The sequence below is a fragment of the Asparagus officinalis genome, unplaced genomic scaffold (genome assembly GCF_001876935.1).
Source record: "Asparagus officinalis unplaced genomic scaffold, Aspof.V1 AsparagusV1_Un47, whole genome shotgun sequence".
Classification (NCBI taxonomy): domain Eukaryota; kingdom Viridiplantae; phylum Streptophyta; class Magnoliopsida; order Asparagales; family Asparagaceae; genus Asparagus; species Asparagus officinalis.
Window position 1 is genome coordinate 70,784 of NW_017972313.1, and position 20,414 is coordinate 91,197.

The following is a 20,414-nucleotide window of genomic DNA, read 5'->3' on the forward strand; positions in this document are numbered from 1 at the left end:
TGGTGCAAAATTATTATATAAGAAAAAAATTTATTATATAAGAAAAAAGGTGAAATGTCAAAATACATAAAATATACAATTCTTGTTAAACTGTCTGTAACCTCTTGACAACAAAATTGCTAATGTTTTGAGTACCTGTAATGCAAAGTAAAGAATTCAGCATGATTAAGTGTCTAATAGGGGTGGTAAACGATCGAATCGAATCGAATACTAAGGTGTTCGTATTTATATTTGTTTAAAATTATCGAATTCGAACGTGGACTCTAATATTCATATATCTAGTTTTTCGAATTCGAACTCGAATACTTGGTATTTGATAAATATTCATGAATATTCACGAATACTTATCGAATATCAAAGTATGTTTATTCCGCTAAAGAATTTAATTTTCAAATAGTATTAGAATTCATAAATAAAATTTATTCCTTTATAATATATAATGTATATATATATTTAAATCAAAATTTTAATTAGAAAATATATTTAAGAATATTTAAGTCTTAAAATCAGTATATAAAACTTAAGTAGAAATTGTACGTTGGTTAAAAATATGACATCATATGTGCAATAATACAAGTAAGAAGCTGTGATCAAATTTCCAACGAATATTTAATAGACAAACGAATCGAAAATACATCTGGTTAAATTCTATTCGTTAGTAAACTCGAATACTAAAAAATATTTGTTTAGTGGTAAATGAACTACCGAATCGAATATGACCGAATAGTTATTCGAACAATTATCGAACCATTTATTAATTATTTGGTTCATTTCCACCCCTAATTGCTATTACGTCTCTCATTTTTTGTAAGCCGTTAAAAATTAATCTCTCTCCAATTCCTACTTTTAGCCTTGAAGTAGCTTAAGAAGGGGAGGTGAGCAATTTTAATGGTTAATTTGAACTACAAATTTCAAAGTACGAAAAGTCTGAGGGATTAATATCGAAAAAAACTCTGCGTACTCATTCTAGCCGTTTGAATTGAATGCATCGTTGTTCCTACTAAAATTGAGCTCTCTTGAAACTCATCAGGTGAGGTGCACAAGAGATCATGCCTGTTCCAAAAAGCCGGTGACCGTTGTGATCACCGACGAATGCCCCAGGGGTCCGTGTCTAGTGGAGTCCGTACATTTCGATCTCAACGGCACCGCGATCGGGGCGATGGCCTTGCCCCGCCGTGCTGATCGTCTGCGGGGTGTCGGAGTTCTACCTATCCAATACACACGGTAAGAATATATACGTAACACCTGTCGGCAAGATGAAGACGACGAAGAAATTACGGACGAGTTTGGTGAAGAACAATGAACAGTAGGCGATTTATTGTTAATCTAGGCCCTAGACGAGTTTGGTGAAGAAATTACGGAAGTTGAGATTCTAGGGTTTAATTATTTTTGCGGCGAGCGTTTTGAGGGATGAATAGGAGATTTTTATGGGCGATTTTGGATTTTGGGTTTCGGGTTCTCCTTGGGGCTTTGGTGATTGTGATTTTGGGTCTTGTTAATTAATAGTAATAGGTTAAACTATCAATCCTATTATGATTAGGAGTATCATCAACGAATGTAATATACTCCTTCGCCTTTCAGTAGACCCAATAACGACGGTATTAGAACCAAATCAACAAAGGGATTAGAAAATCGTTATCCCATCTCACATCATTTCTCTAATAATTGTGATAACTCGATGAAGGGCTTTAAAACCGTCATTATTTTACACACATTAATGACGGTTAACTGGTCCCTTTGGTAATTTTGGTCGTTAAATACCCGCTTTCTTGTAGTGTCGGAATCGCTTACTACACAAGAGTTGTCCTCTTGTGGCCGTGTGTATGATGCTCCACATGAACTTGAAGAAGAATCCTCCAAAGCTTGTCGGATTGCCTCCAAGTCCCCTTGATGTGCTTCAATAAATTTCCAAAGTTTGTAAGCACTATCAAAATGAACAAATTTGTTAGAAAAGGATGAGTCAAAGGCATTTAGTATAAATTCTAACAAAAACTTGTCCATTGTAAACATTTTATTATCATGATCGCTCCACTTGGATTTCTCCAATGTGGGCACAATATAAGCGTAACCAATAACTTCCTGATAATTATATTTTATTACAATTTTATACCCTCATTATCTATTTTATATGAATAAATATACCACTAATAATTGTTTTTATCTTTAATTGCAGGTTAATGAAGAATAAATTCCAAAAATCTCATTTCTCAACAAAGGCCATTGAGTAAATGAAGAAATAAGAGAAATTCAAGAAGCCAAAGTGAAATATTTAAATTTTAAAAACCCAAAAGCCCATGGCAGCTCCTCCTCTTTATTCTCAAATGAGCTTGAAGGCCCAAAGCCCATCAAGAAAAATGATTACACCAAAGAGTTGGAATGGACTTGGATGTAAAGAGTGGAATGAAATGGACTTGGATGCAAAGAGTTGAATGAAATGGACTTGGATGCAAAGAGTGGAATGAACTGGACTTGGATGCAAAAAAAAAAGGGCCGGACTTGTTTTGGTAACCAGCTGCTACAAAGTTGGATTTTAATTGAATGGGCCGGACTTTGGTGCATTTCTTCATCTTTTATTTTGAAAACCAGGAGATCAAATGAAGACCAGGTGCAGATTTGAAAAAATTCTGTGCATGGGCCGGACCTTGGGACTGCAGCTTTGATTTGTTTTTGGATTGGGCCGGATTTTGCTTTGAAAATCAAATGAGAACTCCAATGGGCCAAAAACTTGCTGCAGCTATTCTTTTTGGAAAATCAAAATCAAATTGTGCCGAAAATCAAGTATGACCGGACTTGAGGTGATCAAATGCCAAAAACCTATTTCCTGCTGCAGATGTGGCTTTTAACATGAATGGGCCGATAAATGAAATGGACCATGCTGCATTAGATTAGTCCGGACTGCTGCAATTAGATTGTGAATTTCTTTTGAAAATCAAATAAATCATATGTGTCTCCTATGTTAGAACAAAAAGCAAATTCAAAGGTGGAGATTGCTTTGCTTGGGGCTCAAGACAAATCCAATGGCTCATATTCATTGAAGATTACTATAAATAGGGGTAGAGAGTGAGGGGTTAAGGGTGTGAAAATTTTTGTAACTCCTTTTGGAGAGGAGGGCTACTCTTAATTGAGAAGGCCTTCCAAAATTATAACTTTTTATTGCAATTAATAATAATAATTTTTTCACCACTTTAAATTTTTTCACCACTTTAAATTTTTCTCTTCTTCTCTTTTATTGCAATTAACTTTTTATTTTTATTTTGTTTGATTCGCCTTTAGGCTAGAACCCTCTAGGGAATCACTCTTTTCTAAGAAGTGGGTTCAATTTTAGATTATCCATATCTATAATTGAATCCATCATCTTTTATTTCTTGCATTTTCTTTTATTCTAGAATTTTTTTCTTCATTCTTGATTTTTATTTGTTTCTTGATTTTATTCATTTTTTCCTTCTCACCTTATTGATCATACTCATTCTCTTTCAAATCCACTCTCACTTACACTTGCACCTATTTACACACCATTTTTCACTATCTCAATCTCTTCACAATCACATTCACTCATCAATCTTATTTGTCACGCACACAACATAAGAACCAATTTTATATTTTCTCCTATAAAACATCTTCCTCGTGGGATCGATATCTTAAATACTATAACTTGATACGGTTGTGCACTTGTAACCTTTTTGGTACATGTAAACAACAATACATTAGAACAGATGAATGCTGCATTCCAACACCATAGAAATGATCTATTTTCTCCAACCTATAATCCAGGTTGGAGAAATCATCCCAACTTTGCATGGAATCAAGGAAATTCTCCCGGAACTCAGAACTTCACTCCCGCTTCGACCCAACATTTTCCTAGGGGAAACACAGTTCCGTTCAATTCTCATTCACAATTTCAACAACCCAATCTGTCGTATCAAAATCAGTCTCCTCTTCATCAAGCTGTAATTCAGACTCCTCACAATCCAGATCAGGGTAAACATCTCAATGTCTTGGAAAGGGTTTTAGAAACCATAATTAAGGCCTCTACTCAAACTACGAATATGTTGACTCAAACATCTAGCACGCTGAATTCCTTCATGCAATCAACCGGACAAATACTCAACTCCAACACTCAAGCTATAGCTAGATTAGAATCCCTATTTGGTCAACTAGCTAGTGCCGTGAGTGAAAGAGAGAAAGGAAAATTTCCAAGTCAACCCGTGGTGAACCCTAATAACACAGGATGCAGTTCATCCTATGAAGCTCAAGTGAATGCAATCCATTCACTTCGGTCAGGTAGACAGGTCGATAATCAAGTAAGAACTCCTCCAAGTCAAACTTCTGATCCAATACAAATTCCTTCTCCTTCTCCTTCTGATGAATCTATTCAACAATCACTCCCCTCAGATGACCAAGAACCTGAACCCGAACCTGAGCCTGCTTTTGATAGATTTAGACCGGTTGCTCCCTTTCCAGATAGACTCAGGTCTAGGAAACACTCTCCTCAGGAGGAGAAGATCCTAGAAACATTCAAGCAGGTTAAGGTCAACATTCCTCTCTTAGATGTAATTGAACAAATTCCATCTTATGCTAAATTTTTAAAAGAATTATGCACTAAGAAGAGGAGAATAAATGTTCCAAAGAAAGTCTTTTTAGCCGCCAATATCAGTGAAATGCTATCAAATCCCATACCGTTGAAACCTAAAGATCCAGATTCCCCCATCATTTCATGTATCATTGGTAATACTCACATTGATAAGGCGCTTTTAGACCTAGGGGCCAGTGTCAATTTGCTTCCATATTCAGTCTACCAGCAATTGGGTCTAGGTGTACTGAACCCAACCAAATGCACCTTACAGTTGGCTGATAGATCTGTTAAGGTCTCTATGGGTGAGTTAGAGGATGTTCTGATTAAGGTTGGAGACTTTATTTTTCCAGTAGATTTTGTAGTCTTGGAAACACAGCCTGTTTCCAATCCCAAAGGACAGACACCTGTCATCTTAGGACGACCGTTCTTAGCCACTTCTAATGCTCTCATCAACTGTAGAACTGGTCAAATGAAGCTGTCCTTTGGGAATTTGACTGCTGATCTCAACATTTTTAATCCAGGGGACCAACCAAATAATCAGCCTCTAGAAATAAACTACATTCAGGAAAGATCAGAAGAAGAAGAAGAAGAAGAAGAGTGTGATTTAAGTTTTGAGGAAATTTTTGATGAAGAGTTAGAGTTTTTAGAAGAAGCAGATCAGGTCCTTGAGAATAATAAAACTGTGTTAAACATTTGCTGCTTTGAATTAAATTTTGAAGAACTCTTTCTTGATGAACTTAGATTCTTGGAGAATAATCAACAACCAAATTTTCAGAACTTCACAGAAGAATTGGTTGTTAGAAAACAAAACTTCACAGTACAAGAGTCTAAGTTCATTAAGAAATACAAAATGCATGACACCAATAATACCTACCTTACCTTGTTGCATGAATTACTGAACACCCCGAAATGCTTGGAAATTCACATTATTAATTATATCATTCTGAATTTGTTTAAAATCCAGGGAAGAATTTTCAACAGTAAGGTAGGATTCAATGTAGAACATGAACTCTTCATGTTGAATATTTCATTCTACATTGTTTATTTTGTTTATTTCAGAATAATAAAAAGAATTTATTCTTCTCTCATGTGAGAGTTTCTTGTTCAGTTGTTAAAAAAAAGAAAAAAAAAGAAAAAGAAAAAAAACAGAAGAATAAATTTTTGTTTTCATCCTCCTCAGACCAAAGGTAATTGCAGATTTTTATTAGCCGACCAAATATAAGTGCTTCACTTCTTATCTGTTTTACTTTATGCATCATAGAGTTTGCATTGAGGACAATGCAAAATTTATGTGTGGGGGTATTTTGAGAATTAGTTATTTTTTTCTCTTTATTTTACATTTTTAGTTACATTTTTTCCCTTTTAAAAAAAATTATAAAAAATATCGTCACTTGCCAAATTGATGTAGTTATGTAGTAATTGATTTATTTGATAAATTTGAAATTTTCTAATCCCTAGTTAGTTATTTACTTAAGTTCACCTTTTATGATAACTCTAAATAAATTTCTTAAGAAATGATTTTCAAAGTAGTATACTTTACTTAAGCCTTAACTTGGATTTTTATTTAAAATAATGAAATTTTTGCATGCCTAACTTAGAGTTAAAACTTATTTTTCAAAGTATCTTTATTTACATATTTTTCAAAATATATATACATATACAAAAAAAAGAAAAAAAATATATTTGCAAAAGAAGAGTGCGAAAAATGGGCACCAAAAAGAAAAAAAAACTCTTGAATTCGAGGTGATTCTATCTTATAAAGCCTAAGCTGACCGAGTAATTAAGCCCAAGGAGTATTTCCATACTTAATGACCTAAGCCCAATTGGGTTGGGATCCATTGGCCCAAAACTCGTTAAATGGTCACTTAGAAAGCCCTTTAAAGTAGAAAAAAAATCACCAAGGAAGAAAGAGTTAAAAAAACTAATAAATGTTTTATAGTTGTATATATGGTCTTGGAAAATATTTTAGATCAAGCAACTTGAAAATTATTTAAAACAAAGAGTTGGCATGTTCTTTTCAAAACTTTTAAATTAAATTCTAAGTTTGGCTTGGTTTTGTATTGCTGCAATGAGAAGATTTTCTTGAAAATATACCTTAGAGTTATATATAAAAATGTTTTCTTGAGTGATAATTAGCTCCAATTAGATTATCTAAAAGTTATCAAGTGAATTTAGTTATTTACTGACTTCTTTAATTTGGCAAGTTGACCGAATTTTGTGGGTATATTCACTGCAAACCCCCACGAGACTACAACTCGTCCACTAGGGTAACCTAGGGGGTTTAAAGGCTTGTTGTATGTGCTAAATACAACCACGATTCCTGCGAAAGTGAGTTAGGATTTTCTTTTTATTTTCTTTGCTAGAGGACTAGCAAAAGTTTAGGTGTGGGGGTATTTGATAATCATATTTTATTACAATTTTATATCCTCATTATCTATTTTATATGAATAAATATACCACTAATAATTATTTTTATCTTTAATTGCAGGTTAATGAAGAATAAATCCCAAAAATCTCATCTCTCAACAAAGGCCCTTGAGTAAATGAAGAAATAAGAGAAATTCAAGAAGCCAAAGTGAAATATTTAAATATTAAAAGCCCAAAAGCTCATGGCAGCTCCTCCTCTTTATTCTCAAATGAGCTTGAAGGCCCAAAGCCCATCAAGAAAAATAATTACACCAAAAAGTTGGAATGAACTTGGATGCAAAGAGTGGAATGAAATGGACTTGGATGCAAAGAGTGGAATGAAATGGACTTGGATGCAAAAAGTGGAATGAACTGGACTTGGATGCAAAAAAAAAAGGGCCGGACTTGTTTTGGTAACCGGCTGCTACAAAGTTGGATTTTAATTGAATGGGCCGGACTTTGGTGCATTTCTTCATCTTTTATTTTGAAAATCAGGAGATCAAATGAAGACCGGGTGCAGATTTGAAAAAATTTTGTGCATGGGCCGGACCTTGGGAATGCAGCTTTGATTTGTTTTTGGATTGGGCCGGATTTTGCTTTGAAAATCAAATGAGAACTCCAATGGGCCAAAAACTTGCTGCAGCTATTCTTTTTGGAAAATCAAAATCAAATTGGGCCGAAAATCAAGTATGACCGGACTTGAGGTGATCAAATGCCAAAAACCTAATTGCTGCTGCAGATGTGGCTTTTAACATGAATGGGCCGATAAATGAAATGGACCATGTTGCATTAGATTAGACCGGACTGCTGCAATTAGATTGTGAATTTCTTTTGAAAATCAAATAAATCATATGCCTATGTTAGAACAAAAAGCAAATTCAAATGTGGAGATTGCTTTGCTTGGGGCTCAAGACAAATCCAATGGTTCATATTCATTGAAGATTACTATAAATAGGGGTAGAGAGTGAGGGGTTAAGGGTGTAAAAATTTTTATAACTCCTTTTGGAGAGGAGGGCTACTCTTAATTGAGAAGGCCTTCCAAAATTGTAACTTTTTGTTGCAATTAATAATAATAATTTTCTTATCACTTTAAATTTTTCTCTTCTTCTCTTTATTGGATGATGAAGATGAAGATAGAGATGGAGAATTATTTGAAGGTTTGCATTTCTTTTCTTTTTCTCTTTTATTGCTTATTAGTTTAGATTTATTTCTATGCTTGTAGTTAGATTTTATTTTCTTGTTAAATAGCCAAGAGGCTAGAACCCTCTTGCCTTAGATTTATTTTATGCTTATAGAGTAGATTTATTTTCGTGCATTTAATTCTTGTAATTTTATTTTGTAGTTTAGATTTTGCAATTTATTTTGTAGTTAGATTTTAATTTCTTACACTATTCACCTTGAGGCTAAAACCCTCTTGGGTTTAGTTTTTCTTTTTGTTTATTTTAATTTTGTTTGAATCGCCTTTAGGCTAGAACCCTCTAGGGAATCACCATTTTCTAAGAAGTGGGTTCAATTTTAAATTATCCATATCTATAATTGAATCCACCATCTTTTATTTCTTGCATTTTCTTTTATTCTAGAATTTTGTTCTTCATTCTTGATTTTTATTTGTTTCTTGATTTTATTCATTTTTTCCTTCTCACCTTATTGATCATACTCATGCTCTTTCAAATCCACTCTCACTTACACTTGCACCTATTTACACACCATTTTTCACTATCTTAATCTCTTCACAATCACATTCACTCATCAATCTTATTTGTCACGCACACAACATAAGAACTGATTTTATATTTTCTCTTACAAAACACCTTCCTCGTGGGATCGATATCTTAAATACTATAACTTGACACGGTTGTGCACTTGCAACCTTTTTGGTACATGTTTATGCCGCATCACTTCCCATAAGTCGATATTTCTAGATTCAACAAATAGTTTAAATCTAGAAGCCCATTGAGCATAGGGAAAATTAATGAATTTGGGAGCAACATTTGATTCATAGCTTAAACGAAATACATTTATATTCATGATATATATGTGAATATATGCAAGCAAGACAAATGTAATCGTAACTAGATTAGCACAAATAAGATAACTTGGATCTTTAACTCAAGGTGATTAGTCCTTAAATCAAAAGCACCAAGCTCTGATACCAATTGTTAGACCCTAGAGGGGGGGGGGGGGGGTTAGGGTCTTATGCTAATCTAATCTGATTAAATGCTAATTAAAATTAATTAATAAGTTATCCTAGCAAGTATGAAATACCACAAGATATATAAGCTAGGATAAGCAATATGAACAACAAAGAGATATATCCTATATGATAAAAATATATATGCAAGGATATATACACTAACACAAGATAATATATCCTACCAAAGAGATATACAATATGATATATGCAAGGATATGTAAACTAACACAAGGGGTAAACAATATGAACTAAATAGTGGATCATATAAATAATGAGCTATGGACAATGGCGATATAAGATATGAACATAAATATAAATGAACGCCAAAGCACACTCAAACACACTATATGATCACGGAGTTCGGACCTTCCGTCCTACGTCTCCGCTCCCCACGCCCGGGGAGAAATCCACTATCACAACCGGGTTTTCTACGTTCACCCGAATAACGTTTACACCTCACACTCGGTTTTCTAGCTAACCGAAAACTTTACAATCAACACTCTTGCAATCATACTCTACACCCTCACAAGTGTTGGACCTAGCCGTGTCTCCCTTAAGTGCTCGGTTACAACCTCTTCCTAGGCTCGTCAAACGACGCCACTCCTCTTGGAACGATCCCCGACTCTCACCACACACTCCTCTCGGTGTACAAGTGTATTACAAAGTGAATCTCACAATAATGCTCAATACAAGAAATGTTTGTTCTCTACTATGGATGAGAACACAATGAAAGCTCACACTCAATTGTTACAACTCTCAAACCCCAAATATATTATGAATGCAAATACAATAAGCTCAAGTGGGTGTGTGTAAACAATGAGTGAAATCAAACTTAAACCCTTGTTTAAAACTCTTTAAACTTGTTTAAAACATTTCTTGAGTTACCTTAGAGGTATGAGGGCATGGGGTATATATAGGCTCATGAAACAAGCCCAAAAACCCAAGAAAACCAAGCAAAAAGACAAAATAATGGATATATCAAAATCTGAAAAATATATCCGTTGTGCTATAGTAACCACGTCCAGAGAGTTGGGCGGTCGACCGTACCGGTCGACCGCGGGTACTGTAGCACTATGTATCAACTTTGTAAAATCAATTAAAAATAGTAAAACAGCTCCAAAAATTATGAAATTTTGTGGGAAGGTTATAGACATGTAGAATAACATGTTAGAGAAAGAATTTCTGAAAAATCCTTTCCCAGTTGAGAGAAATAAATGGTTGAACATAGATTTACAGTTTCTGAAAAACTGCTGACATACACGATTTTGTAAAATCAATTGGGTATAGTAAATCAACTCCAAAAATAGTAAAATTTTGAGGGAAGTTTCTAAACATGTAGATAAACATGTCAAAGAAAGAATTTCTTGAATAACACTTTCCATTTATGAAAACCCATCTATTTTGTAAAACATGCACGAACATGTGCACGAACAAAAACATGATTTTGTAAATTCCATTAAACATAACAAATCAATTCCAAACTTGATGAAACTTTGCGAAATATTTATAAACATAAAAAAAAACATGTTAGAAAAAGAATTTCTCAAATTGAATTTCCATTTGTGAAAACTCATGTATTTTGCAAGTGTGTCCAAAGCATAAAAACTCAAAACCATGCATGTATATATATAACTATATATATACATAGAAACCAAATACGTGTGTGTATATGATGTTGAGTTTAAGGTACTTAACACACATAATATAAAATCTAAACTAGATTACCCAATCTTGATCTTGATCTTCATTGTAGCTCAACTTGGTATACATGCGGATGAAGCTTGAACTTGATCTTTAACTTTGAATTGCAAGGCTTCACCGACATTCCGCCAACCTCCTTTGGATATGATCGTTGAAGCTCTATTCCATCCAACCTCCAACAACGTTGTTTGTCTATAATATATAGGAAAACACAAATACTAGACAAATAATATTAGTGGTAAATTATTTGTTAAACATCATCAAAACAAGAAGACAAACACAACCTACCACAGGAGCGTCTCTCCTTGGGGTCATACTGTTCATACAGTCCCCTCGCTGAAGGTGAAGACCCGCCTTCAACTAAACTTGTCAACCGAGTTGAAGACCCTACACCCGCACCTAAAAAACAAGTATTAAGTCGTAAGAGATCTGCGCCAATGACTAGAATGATCAGCACAAATGGCGACGTTGCTGCGCAAGCTCTAACTCATGCAAGGAAGAACGCTGCTCGACGAAGGAGAAGATCCCTATGACGAGCACAACTCCTAGAAAGCCGATCAATCAACCAGTGCGAGCTCTGCGTTTATGATCCTCAACTTAACCTTCACGTTTCTACTCTAGAACGCGAGCCTTGCGTTTATGTGTCCAAACATGAGCATCACGAAAGCCAGGCTGAACGCAACCCTCAATGGCGTGTTCCACAGCCAAAATACGGACCTCAAGTTTGCATTGAACGCGAACCTCAGCTTCATGTTGCTCAAACAAAATGTGACCCTCACATTCCTATTCTCAAACACGATCTTCACGTTCCCACCCTCAAACGCGAACCCTCGTGTTCTAAGTACCAAACGCGATCCTCGCGTTCCTTCTTTTCAACGCGACCCTCGCATTTTAATGTTTAAACATGACCATCACGTCTCTAATACTAAACGCGATGTGATACGTCATGTTCAAAAGGACGAACAAGGATTCAAGATCCATGTTCATCAGGAGCCAGTCCCGTCTAATCATAGACTAGGGGTTCCAATTCAAACCTCACGATTAGTGAGTAACTCTCCTCGAGTCGTTGCAACAGACTTGAGAGAGTTCCTATCAAGAGAGCGAGTTGTGCAGCAAGTCACTCTTACCTATTAATGTGAACAACTGATTTTTGCGGTCCTCTCAGGATGCAATTGTTGTGCACCTGCACCAAGACTGTGACGCCCTTGGGTTCACACAAGGCTGCAGTCCTTGGTGAAACCAAGAATGTCAAACTTGCCATGCACCACACCGTGCAATAACATGTTTCACCATCACAATTCTATCACTCTAGTAGAGTCAATAACAGGTGTAGGTACAAAAAGCAAGTAAAAGATAATACAAGAGATAACTGATGAAATGATAGGGATCAAAATACTATTTCATCATCCAACATACAGAAAATACAAAGATAATGTCTGATATGAAAATATTGAGGTTCTCAACAAGCCTCAAATACAACAAGTCTGAATGAAGGATATAAGGCATACAGCCTTTACAACATCTATAACATAGTCCTCAAATGTATAATACCAACTACAGTGGAGCCCAAAGAAATTATTACATAGCTAAAATGTAAAGTTGAACACTAAAGTGGTCCACTATCAACCTGCGGCTCTCCGTGCTCCTAGCTCGTGACCTAAAAGGGGGAGGGACAACGAGCGTCAAAGCGCTAGCGAGTAACATCACAACCAACCCCAAGGGAAAGGGCTTGTTGTATAAGAAAATACAGTTAATATATAATAGATCTAAAATCATTGGTCTTGCTAAGGAGGGTTTTAGTAGTTAGAAGTTTACAACACGAGAATAGGTACGTCAAGCGAAATAATCCAGATAAGGAAATCCTCATGTATATACCTTATATCTCAAATTGTAAACCCCTAATCACCAAACCCGAGGTTCTAATACAGGAACAATAATAAATGAAATACAACAAATCTCAGAACACAAGCGCAGTACCATATCATAGCCTACATGAATGTCATGTCAAGATCATGTCGTGAACTTCTGTGAGAAGGTCATATGCAGGGTTAAGAACTATGTCCGAAACAGGAACTATATAAGGTAGTTTCCAACTCATAGAATAAGTGGCAAATATCCAACATGAGGACTGAAATAGATTATAGTCCAACACGAGGACTGAAATGGATTATAGTCCAACACGAGTACTGTGAAATAGTAAAAATATCGCTATGATGTATATAGTGAAGTCTACTTATATCAATCCACACTCAAACAGTGTATAAGTCCCCAAATCATACCCTCAGGTCATCTATCATGCATGGATTACATAGTGAGACTAAATACCAAGGTCAGATAGTCCAGGCAAACCCCCGAACATAAGTAATATACCCAAAAGTATCCAGAACAAGAAATCACAACAGACAGTGCGGCGGTCGACCGCACCGGTCAACCGCACTCTGGTATGACAACAGACAGTGCGGCGGTCGACCGCATCGGTCGACCGCACTCTGGTATGCGACTGGCGGTCGACCGGAAGAACGTCGCGGTCGACCGAAATAACTTGCGGTCGACCGAAAGAACGTCGCGGTCGACCGAAATAATTTGCGGTTGACCGAAGCCTTAAAACGAGCTCAGCGGTCGACCGCTCCGGTCGACCGCCAAGCGGACAGAAACCCAAATCTGGGTTTCTGTCAGCTCAAAACCTGGAACAAAATTTGTTATTCTACGCTAACAAGGGTTTTAATGATTCAAAAGAAAAGTGCTGAAGATAAACAACGAATCCAAAGTCTGAAAACTACCTTTTCATTGTTTTAAATCCATAAGAAACAAACCCAAAACGTTCTTAATGACTGTAAAAATGATATAACTCTTGTTTAGGAAATTTTTAGATCTAGATCTTAAATAATCGGAACATTTGTGAGATTTTATAAACTGAAACATTTGAGACTTGGAATCCATATTATAAAGAATCCATCTTTATACAAAAGTACGTTTTTGGCTCATCAAAACTCATGGAAATCCAAAAGAAAATCATATAAAACAGGGGTGAGGGATTTGGGCGAGATGATACTCGCCTTAGGTGAGCGATGGATCTCTGGATCTGAAGGAGAACGTTTCCCTTCGCTGAATCCCATCAACACCCGCTGCAAATCCTCAAGAACTTCTCCCAAAGCACCAACCAAAGAGGATTAGGGTTTTTTGGGAAGAGAGGGGGGCTAGGGTTTTGGTTCCAGATCTGAGGGAGGCTCTCACGGGTGTATTTGAATATATATCAAACCCACAACCCGACCCGAAACCCAATAGACCCGAAACAAAACCGCAAAGAAAACAAAACCTGGAAGCTCTCTGACCGCTGTGCGGTCGACCGCGTCGGTCGACCGCGCAGCACAATAATGCCTGCTGCTGGGCATTTCACACGCTGGCCATAACACTCGATTTCTCTCACTTAAAATCACTTGTTGGGTTCTCAAACACAAATAATTACATTCATATGACATATATATATGCGTATATATCTGATTATTCATCACAAGGAAAATATTTACTATTAATAATCCACATATATTTATTGTAGAAATTTTTGGGGTTTTACATTCTTCCCCCCTTAAAAGAATTTCGTCCTCAAAATTCGGAAATCATGCGAACTTGAAATATGAACTCTTAGATAACCTTATAGAGATATTTACACTTAACGATCTAAAATGATAATATTCTCGCTCAAATCCTAATCTAGTGGAACTAGTACATCGGGCGAAAAAATCCAAACAAGGAACCCCCCATACATATACCATGTGTTCCAAAAGATTAAAAATTAAGCGAAAGTATTCTCATTATAGCGTTAAATGCAAACGTAACCAAAGATATACACATAAGTTAAGATATGTAATCATAATGAGAATTTACTTACCTGCTCAACTAAGTGTGGGTAGTCACGACGCATGTCCTCTTCGCGCTCCCAAGAAATCTCCTCAATGCCTCCTCGGTTCCACTGAACTTTCACCAAGGGAATTACCTTGTTTCTATGCCTCTTGTCCTCTCTGGCAAGAATACGAACCAGAATCTTAATAGTAGTCAAATCATCTTGAAGCTCGATTTCCGGTGCATCCAATACTCGCTGCTGCTCCTCATCATGCAAGTGCTTCTTAAGCATAGAAATATGGAACACGTTGTGTATACTAGACATCGATGCTGGAAGATCTAGTCTGTATGACACAGCTCCAATGCGCTCTAGGATCTGAAAAGGCCCAATATATCTCGGTGCAAGCTTCCCTCGCCTTCCGAATCGCTGTACGCCTTTCATAGGCGATACCTTAAGCATAACCAAATCTCCAACCTGAAACTCTAGGGGTCTTCGCCTCTTATCTGCATATCTCTTCTACCGACTCTGAGCGGCTAAAATCCGCTCCCTGATCAAAACTACCTTCTCAGTGGTCTGCCTCACTAGCTCGGGTCCAAGCATCAAGCTATCATCCGGCTCGGCCCAACATATCGGTGATCTACAAGGTCTCCCATACAATGCTTCATACGGGGCCATACCGATCGTCGCTTGATAACTATTGTTATAAGCGAACTCTACCAGTGGAATATGATCCTCCCAACTACCTTGGAAGTCAATGACACATGCCCATAACATGTCCTCCAACACCTGATTCACCCTCTCCGTCTGGCCATCCGTCTGGGGGTGAAATACGCTGCTATAAGATAGCGTGCTGCCAAATGAGTCCTGAAAACTCCTCCAAAAATATGAAGTGAAAACCGATCCTCGATCTGACACGATCGTGTCCGGTACTCTGTGAAGTCGAACTATCTCCCGAATGAAGATTCTCGCATAAGCCTCGGCTGTATAAGTGGTCCTCACTGGAATAAAATGTGCTGACTTCGTCAACCGGTCCACTATCACCCAAGCTGAATCATTCCCCTTCTTCGACTTCGGCAACCCCACAATAAAATCCATGGAAATATCTGCCCACTTCCACTCTGGAATGGGTAAAGGCTGTAGTGTCCCTATCGGTCTCTGATGCTCTACCTTCACCTGCTGACAGGTAAAATATCTAGCCACATAGTCTGCAATCTCTCTCCGCATACCACTCCACCAGAAATGCCTCTTCAGGTCCTTGTACATCTTGGTAGTCCCTGGATGTACTGTGTATCGAGTACGGTGCGCCTCGTCAAATAACTCCCTCTTCAACTCTGCACTGGCTGGCATGACCAATCTACCCTTCATCCGTAATCCTCCATCTGCTCCAATGGTCCAGTCCACCTTAGGCTCTTTGGAAATCTCCCCCTTACAGGTTTGAATCCAAGAGTCCTCCAACTGAGCTCTGACAACCCTGTCACTCCAAGATGGCTGCACTGACATAGCTCCCAATAATGCACTGGTTCCTCCAATCTCGGGTCTAATGTCAAACTGGCTAAGAGTGATAAGATCTCTGTACAAAGAACACCTCAAAGCCGCAACTCGATGCCGACGCTTCCTACTCAAAGCATCTGCTACGACGTTCGCCTTACCTGGATGATACTGAATCGCGAACTCGTAGTCCTTGATAAACTCAATCCACCTCCTCTGCCTCTGATTGAGTTCTTTCTGAGAAAAGAGATACTTCAGACTCTGATGGTCTGTGAATAGCTCAAACTGCACTTCATACAAGTAGTGCCTCCATGACTTCAGTGCAAACACCACTGCTGCTAACTCCAAGTCATGAGTGGGGTAGTTCTGCTCATGCACCCTCAACTGCCATGAGATATAGGCCACTACCCTCTGAGTCTGCATCAATACGCCTCCTAGCACTCCATGCTCCATATGAATTGTACACCCTTCTTCGTAAGGTGTATAATAGGCGTCGAAATCTTCGAGAAGTCCTGAATGAACTTCCTATAATATCCAGCTAAGCCCAAAAAGCTGCGAATCTCTGTCACCGTCTTCGGTGGCTCCCAATCAAGGACTGCCGTGACCTTAGTCGGGTCCACTGCTATACCCTCTCGACTGATAACATGGCCAAGAAATCTGACTTCTGAAAGCCAAAACTCGCACTTGCTGAACTTAGCATACAGCTGATGCTCCTGAAGTGTCCTCAATGCTATTCGTAGATGCTCCTCATGATCCGCCTCCGACCTCGAGTAAATGAGAATATCATCGATGAAAATGATCACAAACTGATCTAAGAATGGACGAAACACCCGGTTCATCATGTCTAAGAATACCGCGGGTGCATTGGTCAACCCAAACGGCATGACCAAGAACTCGAAAGAACCATATCGAGTAAGAAAGGTGGTCTTGGGAATATCCATCTCCCGAACCCGCAACTGATGATAGCCAGAACGAAGATCAATCTTCGAGAAATACTGCGCACCCTGCAACTGGTCAAACAAGTCATCAATCCTAGGTAGTGGGTACCTATTCCGGATAGTGACCTTGTTCAACTCTCTATAATCTATGCATAATCTCATACTACCGTCCTTCTTCTTCACGAAGAGGACCGGCGCGCCCCACGGAGAATGACTCCGGCGAATAAAACCCTGAGCTAATAACTCGTCCAACTGGGTCTGAAGCTCCCTCATCTCAACTGGTGCCATGCGATAGGGTGCGCGGGATATCGGGGCTGTGCCTGGCTGCAACTCAATACAGAACTCAACCTCTCTCACAGGAGGTAACCCAGGTATGTCTTGAAAGACATCCTGATAATCTGAGACAACTCTAGTCTCCAATAACTCGGCTCCTTAATCCCGTCGCATCACCTCCTCGATGTATGCCAGAAATGACTCCGCAAATCGGTTGCCCTGAGAGGTAGCTACAATTATCTCGGACCCATCGGACGCTCGCAACTTGACTGTCTTTGCAAAGCAGTCAATACTAATATGGTAGGAAGACAACCAATCCATACCAAGAATGACATCGAACTCGGACATATGCAACACTATCAAATCCACTATGAACTCCGACTCGTCTAGACTGATGGTACACCTCCTACAAACGCTCTCCAGAAGCGATACCTCACCTAAAGGGGTGGAAACAGATAGAGGGGTGTCTAGAGGCTGTGCTACGAGCTGGAGTCTAGTCATAAATGCATGCGAGATGAATGAATGCGAAGCTCCCGAATCGAAAAGAATACGGGCGGGAAGAGAGTTCACAAAGAACGTACCCTCCACTACAGCTCCACTGGCGCCATGATCACGAGGAACCACTGCATATACCCTGCCCGTGGCTGAAGACTGCTCTGCTGATGGTGCTGGAGAATATGGGATAATCTGTCCCTGGGAAACATCCTGAACTGCCCGAATCTGTCCCTCAGTCCTCTGAGCTGCTGGTGGTGCCTCAAGCCTGTTCTGCTGGCCCTGACCTCTACCCTACTGGCATTGCTGCTGCTGCTGGTTCGGACCTTTGCCCTGCTGGGCCCCTGCTGGTGCGCTGCGGTACTCTGATGCCTTATGTCCGACCTTGTGACAGTTAAAGCAGGATCCCTGGAACTTGCGCTGCTGATGCGCTCTCTGCTCCTGCTGGGGTCCCCTTTTATAAGGGCCCTGATGCTGCTGTTGATGTCCAGAAAAACCTCTCTTGTTCTTGCCCTTGTCCCCACTCTGTCCGGTCTTGGCCTTCCCTTCCTTGTCTTTCTGGAACATAGAAGTCTCAGTCTCCTGAGAAGTGGCAGCCTCAGCTACCTCCCTGACTGAATAAAATCTCCTCGACACGAGGTACCGTCGGAGATTAGGGCGAAGCCCAGCCAAGAACATCTGAGCCTGACGCTCTCCTGTCTGCCACATGCCTGTGAAATGTAGCAACTCCATAAACCTGCTCTCAAAATCTGCAACTGTCATGTCCCCCTGAGTCAAACGGGATAACTCGAGCTCCTTCCCTGTCCGTGCTGCAGAGGAAATGTACTGCCCATCAAAGAAATATATGAAGTCCTCCCATGTGAGGGTCAGCCTCTGCTCTGGAGTGAACTGGAGTCGGTACCACCTCCCGGCATCTCCCTTCAGGCTGTAGGATGCCAGTCTCTGCTTCTGGACTGAATCTACTCTGAGTATATCGAGAATGTTGCTCACATCCTCCTTCCATTTATGGGCTGCAAGAGGGTCTGGTGACCCTTGGAACTCTGGTGCCCTCATCTTCTGATACCTCTCTACCATACGGAGCCAAGTCTCCTGCTCTGTGGCTCTGTCTGGGACTACTAAAGGAATAGCTGCAGGCATGGCCTCTGGGGGCCTCTCTCTAACAGGAACGGCAGGTATCCCCGGCTGCTGAGCTACTGGTGGTAGAGGTGTCCGTGGTGTTATATGAGTAGTCACCAACTCCTCAATGGCTGTCATCCGGGCAATGAGAGGAGCCATGATGTCCACCAAATACTGAGGAGCCTCTGAGCTGGCTGCTGCTCCGATGGAGTCTGCTGTGACTCTGCCTGGGTAGCTCTCCTGGTACGGGGTCTACCACGTCCTGCCATCTCTCTGATCATAAGAAAATAAGAGTCTATGAGTCAAAATAGACTTCTATAAATAGCGTATCACAATAAATTTTCACAACATATAGTATTGCACAAATAGTTTAAACTTATACAAAAATAGTTGTCATAAAAAAAATTTCTCAAATTTTGAGATATACGCACAAATCGTCCTCACTCATACTAGGAAATCCTTACGGACTCTATACATGAATCCTAGGAAACTCTATCCTAGCTCCACGACTCGACACAGGATGATCCTAAGGATACTGGAACTAGAGCTCTGATACCAACTGTGACGCCCCTGGGTTCACACAAGGCTGCAGTCCTTGGTGAAACTAAGAATGTCAAACTTGTCATGCACCACACCGTACAATAACATGTTTCACCATCACAATTCTATCACTCTAGTAGAGTCAATAGCATGTGTAGGTACAAAAAGCAAGTAAAAGATAATACAAAAGATAACTGATGAAATGATAGGGATCGAAATACTATTTCATCATCCAACATACAGAAAATACAAAGACAATGTCTGAAATAAAAATACCGAGGTTCTCAACAAGCCTCAAATACAACAAGTCTGAATGAAGGATATAAGGCATACAGCCTTTACAACATATACAACAAGTCTGAATGAAGGATATAAGGCATACAGCCTTTACAACATCTATAGCATAGTCCTCAAATGTATAATACCAACTACAGTGGAGCCCAAAGAAATTATTACATAGCTAAAATGTAAAGCTGAACACTAAAGTGGTCCACTATCAACCTGCGGCTCTCTGTGCTCCTGGCTCGTGACCTAAAAGGGGGAGGGACAACGAGCGTCAAAGCGCTAGCGAGTAACATCACAACCAACCCCAAGGGAAAGGGCTTGTTGTATAAGAAAATACAGTTAATATATAATAGATCTAAAATCATTGGTCTTGCTAAGGAGGGTTTTAGTAGTTAGAAGTTTACAACACGAGAATAGGTACGTCGAGCGAAATAATCCAAACAAGGAAACCCTCATGTATATACCTTGTATCTCAAATTGTAAATCCCTAAACACCAAACCCAAAATCTAATACAGGAACAATAATAAAGAGAAATACAACCCATCTCAAAACTTAAATACTGTGTC